Source organism: Palaemon carinicauda, chromosome 40 (genome assembly GCF_036898095.1).
Source record: "Palaemon carinicauda isolate YSFRI2023 chromosome 40, ASM3689809v2, whole genome shotgun sequence".
NCBI classification, from domain to species: domain Eukaryota; kingdom Metazoa; phylum Arthropoda; class Malacostraca; order Decapoda; family Palaemonidae; genus Palaemon; species Palaemon carinicauda.
The window spans coordinates 40,741,431-40,749,145 of record NC_090764.1 but is presented as its reverse complement, the minus strand read 5'-3'; the positions used below and the strand labels follow the sequence as shown (position 1 = coordinate 40,749,145).

Here is a 7,715-nt window from a genome sequence, read left to right as displayed (position 1 = left end):
TGTATATGTGTATATATATATATATATATATATATATATATATATATATATATATATATATATATATACTGTATAAATATATATATATATATATATATATATATATATATATATATATATTATATATGTGTGTATATACATATTTATACAGTATACATATATAATATATAGTATATGTATATATTTATGTATATATATATATGCATACACACATACGTGGCAGATACATTATTCACTATTTCTGTGACCCTTTGGGATCAGATATCAGTTTCACTCTCTAATGACAAGATAAGAGCTTCCGAGTAACACAAAGCTAAACTCTGATCTGATCTCAGTGTTTGGTTCTCTGGTGGAGTTGGAATCATGATAACCCTTTTTACATATTATTATTTATGACAAACATCACACATCGTTTGATTTGAATTATGGCATTTAATTTTAATTTATTATTTTTCTATTATTGTCGGCCAAACAATAGTTCTGAATGATTTAGCGAGGTACGTAATTTTCGTTTCTTAGAAGGTGAGGTGGAATGTAAGTCCACTGGTCTTACTATAAAAAGAGATATAGATATTTGAGGAAGTTTTCCTTGATTTTTACACTTTCATCAAGTCTCTAAAGTTTAATCCTGGTCCTTTTTTTTCTCATTTAGTTTCTATCTTTTTAAAAGATAAATAGTTGAATTTGTAGTTTGAAATTAATTTTGGCCCTAATGTGTGATGTTGAACCGTTTCACGTTCTCGAGTGTAAACTGGTGTTTAAAGTTGAAAAGTGGACTTTAGAAGTTTTACCCATCTTTTTATCTCTTTTTATCCAGTATGTGCTTTTTGAATATTTAATAACCCTCTATAAACATTGGTTTTATGAAGGTCAATCCAGGCGAGTTTGGTTAAAAAAGATAACGTTAATTTGTAATTGAAGAATGGTTCTTTAGTGAATTCTTTAGGAATCTAAAACTGCTTTAAATACCATTTCGTAATTATTCGTTAGTCTCTTTCAATTTTTTAAAGGAAACAGTACCGAGTACTTAGCTGATCGTAACATTGCTAAAATAGTAAAACCTGAATATTGTTTCCATTTTTAAATTCTTTAAATCCTCCGCCGATTGTCTAAATCACAGCCTGGCTCTCTACGTTGAAACCTTTCCTGGAAGAAACCTTCAATGGAATTGTTTGAATTTCCCCTTGTAGGTTTTGGTAGTCGTGTAATTCATTGTCATTTCAAAAGGGATGTGATGTCACTTGCTGTCTAACACATGTTCTGCTGACATTCTTCACTGAGCCGTCATTTGTGAGGCCATTATTTGGTGGAAGAGCTTCAATCATTATTATGAGAATACACCAAATCCTTTTTCGGTACGGAAATCTGTTGTGAAATCAAGCCATAAGAACATTATAGTTAATGCTTATATAATTGTATGTATATATGGTTTCACTCTAGTTTTATCTTTTAAGATTCGAAACTCCTCCGCCAGTAACCTTGGTTTAGACTGTGATCTCTTAAATGCCTATGACGGAAAATGCTGCCGGGGTTTTCACTTGATATCTTCACAGCTTTTCGATTAAGTGGCACTAATGAAGTCTGACAGTTCTGACCGTCCAAAGGTCTACGTCAAGGCTAGCTTAATCATTCATATTGGCATGAATTAACCTCCCGGAAACACCCCAGGGCTTCTAGGTTCCTAAGATATTTTAGAATCTCATCTCGCACGTATTTTGCTCTGTTTATTATAAATCAATTCTTAGTCTAGACTCTAGACAGTCTGCTCTACTTTGAAATCATTATTTATTATGACTACACCTCCTACGCTTATTGACGTAAAGGGCCTCGGTTAGATTTCGCCATTCGTCTCTATCTTGAGCTTTTAATTCAATACTTCTCCATTCATCATTTCCTACTTCGCGCTTATAATCCCCAGCCATGTAGGCCTGGGTCTTATATCTCTTCTAGTGCCTTATCGAGCCCAGTTGAAAGTTTGGTGAACTAATCTCTCTAGGGAAGTGCGAAGAGTATAAAGATAAATCTACCAAATTTTAATTATTTGTAATAACTCGATATAAACGGACACTTTATTAGTTATTTATTTTAGTAACGATACATGACATTCCTCTGGTTCTAGGTTACTGAGAAAGTGTAATTTGACATTATTTATAGATATTGATTAAGTCGTGATTTTACATTTATTGCAAAATTTGATTAGAACTTTTAGTTACTCTAGGTTCCTATAACTATGCTCTTGTTTAAAAGTCTAGCAGTTTCCTTCAGAAATAAGGCCATTTCTCTCTCTCTCTCTCTCTCTCTCTCTCTCTCTCTCTCTCTCTCTCTCTCTCTCTCTCTCTCTCTCTCTCTCTCTCTTCCGCATGAGATAGATAAAAACCATATCAAAAGAATGCCGAATTGTTTTACAGCCCTTTGAAAGAAAACTTAATCTACCTAGTTGATATCCAGAATACCTGGATATCAAAATACGTTTTCCGCTATGCTCGAAGGAACAAAGGAAAGGTTAGCAATTAAGATAAACTTTCCATTTCCTTTTACTCTGTTGGATATCCATCAGTTTTCATTTATTCATATATTACATTCACTCTCAATCACTTTTACCAAACTCTCTTACGTATGGTTTGACCGATCTTTATTAGATTTGGGATAAGCCCCGCAAAGAGACTCGACAATGTTGAAGGGTTTTTCATCCTTTTCTGTTCCACCTGAGTTCAGATCCTATTCGAAAGCGTGTTGTTTTAGAGTTTAGTGAAAATGCTCCAGTTGATGGAGATGTTTCTCTTATAATTTTTTTTTATCTGGGATGGTATCCATGATCTTCATTCGGCAGTTTAATGATGCTCTCTAACAAATACTTCAAGTGTTTTAGAACTTAGATTTCTTTGCATTTCAGCTCATCTCAAATGTTCTATCGTTGATCATCTTCTCATGATGGGTCTCGGCGGTAATTCCTACCTGTAGATTATCGTTCTTACACTCACACAAATATATGGTTACACATTCCATTGCAATACAATATATATATATATATATATATATATATATATATATATATATATATATATATGTATATATGTATATATATATATATATATATGTATATATATATGTGTGTGTGTGTGTGTATGTATATACATCATCACCCGTTGCTAGTACACTACAGGACAAAGGCCTCAGACATGCCCTTATTCATGTCTGGGGTTTGGCCCTTTTCTTCACCACGCTGTTCACTGCAGATCGGAGATGGTGGGGGAATTTTGTCTTCTTGCTTACAGCAAACCAAGTATAGGTGGCCGTGACTAGCACAGCTTTGCTGATCAAGACAATACACAAAATGTCATATGCTAGCAAATCATTTGAATTTTTTATCTCAAGAATTAAATCTATTTATTTATATTTTCACTGTCCTGGATGATTCGTTGTTGGCGTTTATGTCATCGTTCTTTTGATTCTAGCATTGTCATAAGCAAGCTCCCATTTTTATTGCAGTTTGAGATTGCTGGTTTTGGTGGATGTTTTAGATTAGTCAGACTTACGCCATCACGGACTCTTGCTTGTAGGCCGATAGTGGGTGAGTTAAAACTTTAAAGGGCAGAATCAGCTTGGTGTGAATCTCAGAATTCTGCCTAACTGACAGAGACGATTGACCCTTTCATGACTCCATCAACCCAAGATTTGCTGGAGGTGCTGATCCTATGAAAGTTCATCTCTCTCTCTCTCTCTCTCTCTCTCTCTCTCTCTCTCTCTCTCTCTCTCTCTGCGGAAGATTAATCGGTATTCAATTTACCCAACGATTCATGCCTTGAGACGAGGTTATTCCAACCCACTTCGTTCTAATAAACTCTGCAGGACCATTGACTGAATAGAGTTTCTTTTCTTTCACTTCGGAATTTTAGTTTTGGTTCAGAATTGGCTCTGAATACTTAAGGAGAGAAAGAAAGGCTAAGAGATTTACTCACACATTGATTGTGTTTTCCCAGAAGAGTTCAATGTTCTGGTATCTCAAATTCTTGGGGGATGAGGTTGCTCACCTCAATCTCTTTTATTGTGCCCAAGGAATATATATATATATATATATATATATATATATATATATATATATATATATATATATATATGTGTGTGTGTGTGTGTGTGTGTGTGTACAAATAATGTGTGTAGTGTGCGATTAATGAATCCAATCGAATGCCTGATTGTGAAGCAGTTCAAGAGTTTAATCTTTTCGAATTTACATTAAGCTGTTCTTTGCTTAAACTACCTCTGCCACGCCCTCTGGCTGAGTGACTATCTCTCCTCTCTCTTGCTCTAGCATCTGGGGACGCAACCGGCCCACATGTCCGCCAGCGCCACCATCCTCCCACACTCCTTCCCACACAGACATCAAATGGACCTCCACAGTTTCTTAAGAGTGAAAGACAGACCTCTAATGTCGCTTTGTAACAGGAAAGTCGTGAACATTCTTCATTCATTCACTGGGCAGAGAGAGAGAGAACCCCCCTCCTAGCAACACACAATTAGATCTCAAGACCCTCAATGTTTTTTTAGGGGTGATCTCCTCTTCCCTTTCGGACGACCCTCCTGTTCTGTCTCTCCCTCCACTTCTCCATTCCCTGTTTTCTCCTTTTCCTATTACCTACGTATCCCCTTCCCATTTACCGTCGCCATCTGGATGGAGGAGAGTTCGGCCTCCGTTTCCTGCACCATTCGACGACTGTCATATATTTTATGCCTATCTAAGTTTCGTCTTTTTGTTATTTCTTCTTTCCTTTTTTCGGTCGCCATCTACTCCAGCTGAAATAAACAAGGTTGATACTTTGAGGATAAAAAAAAAAACAATCCCTGCTACTCGGAGAAAGTCTGCATAGGAAGAAAACTTCATTGACGTATAAACTCATGTTTTTGTCGGAGAGAAAACTCGAGGCTGGAATACTCTGCTTGGCATCCTCTGCCATGTATTGATCTGGGCTTCTGTTGGTAGGTGCCACCGACCGCCAGCAGCTACAAATGAAGAGGCAGTTATGAGCACTTTTTTTCCCGGACACTCTTACCGTTTGCCCTTTTTATTTACTATAGAGGTAAATTGTACGTAAGGACGGAGCCTCTTGATCGACCGGAATAGTCACTTAAGCTACAAACATGGAAGACAGCCTATCTCTGGATCGTTATTCCGATAGCCGCATGGCCGAGCTCATACACAAATGGGCTCAAATTGCCTTTGATTTGTACGTTGCATTTAATTGGTCGCTGCAAACTGACCTGACTGGTTGGTCATATTCTCGAAAGAAGTTGCAATATCAGTATATATTCTCTCTCTCTCTCTCTCTCTCTCTCTCTCTCTCTCTCTCTCTCTCTCTCTCTCTCTCTCTCTCTCTCATAACTTTAATGTAAAACCTGCTCCCATGCAGGGCACGGTATTACTGTACAGTAGATGTAAATAAACAGTGTGAGGCCGCCTGGCCGTGTTTATAATTTTCCGCATACATTGCAACAGATGGCCTCTAGTATTAATGGAAAAAAAAATCGTCGTTAAAACAGAATTGGAATTTCATACGTTAAAAAACTGGAATATAGAGAATTATTTAACATGAAAAACATTAAAATTGTTTAAACTTGAATAAGTTTTGCGGGGTAGTTTTTATGACACCAATGGGGTTATACTGTATATATTAAGTTATATGGGATAGAAAATATTCTTTGTGCGCTGACTTTCCAAAAATAAAAAATAAATTAACAGTTTTATGATAATAATTTCAAGAATTTTAGTTTGATTATTATTATTATTATTATTGATTTTAACTTTGTTGTTAGTGCTGTTATAAATAAGAGTTCAAGCTGTTAAGATTAATGAAAGATTTATTGTATAGGAACGTAATGTTTGAATAGCGTTGAAAGTTGAAAACCTGCGTGAAGGGAATAGAAAAAATCCTTCTGTATATTTGTTCAGTCGTGCCTAATATTTGGGTAGGGTTATTATTTTTGTAATAATAAACGAACATTTTACTACAGGGAAATACAACTCTCTCTCTCTCTCTCTCTCTCTCTCTCTCTCTCTCTCAAATCCTTCGGCATACAGGACAGGCCTACAAAGCATTGTCATTCGTAAGAGGGTAGACTACATCTAAGAAGAGTGACACCCTTTTGGGCGGGAGAACCTAGGGAGGAAAATTGACATCACCCATTGACACAACTCACCTGTCAAACAGAGCAGCCACAGCGCCCACGTTACCACGCCCATTCTATATCTATCCATTATGTTTCGTCTGTTCCCTGGCAAGTAGTGGTGCCTCTCCTCCTCACTCCCAGTCACTCATTCGAGTGATCATTTTGACAAGTTTTCTTTTCCGAATGGCACAAGAATTTTTCTCTTATTTCACTCCTAAATATATGGGCTCTTACGAATCACTGCCAGCGCTTATTTCCAGCTGTTTTGATCGACGTAGCACTAACCGTTTGACACTTTTTCTTTTCGCTAAGGATAATTTCTTTTTTGTCTGCTAAGACTCGAGCCAGACTCTGGTCAGTGGAATGAGGAACACTACCGAACGATTTTTGAGTCAGTTAACAACACACACTGGGACACGAAAGAAGGATATAACCTACGCGAATCTAGGTCAGCTTTGTCAGGAAAATTCAACGCGATAGGTCGCAGGACTCGATTCGTGGCGGCGATAAAAATCCTGATAAGGTCAGCTGAACCTCGGTCGAGTTAGAAGGCTCTTCACTTCATGCAGCGAGCGTGAGTGCGTGCAGGCGGAGGGACCACCGGGTCTTCCTTCGGCAAGCGTGGTGGATGCGAGTGTGTGTATTAGGGCGCTCGGCTCCCTCCATACTAGAGGCTTTCCCCCTGTGTGTGAGGGACCCTTCTATCCCCACCCAATTGGCGCACGCGCCCTTCCGCTTCTATATCACAACCAGAGGCAATCTTACACTATGCGACGCACAGTTCTCATTCTCCTCTCCATTATGAGACATTCGGAAACCATAATTCCATTTAGCTCTTTTCTTCCTGCAGACGCCCATTACAAAGGTTTCGGTAAAGGCCAGCCGCCCTCGACAGTTGCCCTCTCCATCAGATAAATCAAAATCATGACGTGAAGTGTCATTTCATTATTCCCCTATTGGTATGAAGGCAGATAGAACTGGCATTATCGAAGCTCTGTGAGCAGTGAGCAGATTCCTTGATTGCTCTGTGATGTTTATTTCACACCTGAAAAGAAAGGATTAGGATTAAAGGTATAAGCAGTTGATGGTCAGAATATTTCGACATTTCTTTGATTATGACTTTGAATGTTTTTTTATTTACAATATTTGCATATTACTCAAAACATACATACATATATATATATATATATATATATATATATATATATATATATATATATATATATATATATATATATATACATATATATATATATACATATATATATATATATATATATATATATATATATATATATATATATGTAATCTTCAGCCATTACTAGTCCACTGCAGAACAAAGGCCTCAGACATGTCCTTCAACTTGTGTCTGTGTTTATGGTTTTTCTATGCCAGTCTACACCCGCAAATTTTCTTAGTTCGTCAGTCCATCGTGTTCTCTTCCTTCCCGGCTTCTTTTTGTAATCTCTAGGGACCCATTCTGTTATTCTTGCTGTCCATCTATTATCTGTTATTTCACCACTTTGAGATATCCCCACTCAGAAAGGAATATA

General features: G+C 37.0%; 1 protein-coding gene across 1 annotated transcript in view; it reads right to left on the bottom strand.

Annotated features, from left to right (window-relative positions):
* Positions 1 to 6,811, bottom strand: part of dtn (transmembrane protein 132C dtn) — a 309,318-nt gene extending 302,507 nt beyond the window's left edge. The window contains exon 1 of the mRNA XM_068363608.1: positions 6,193 to 6,811. The gene's annotated coding sequence lies outside the window, so the exon portion shown is untranslated. The remainder of the gene's footprint in view (positions 1 to 6,192) is intronic.
* Positions 6,812 to 7,715: the final 904 nt, after the last annotated feature.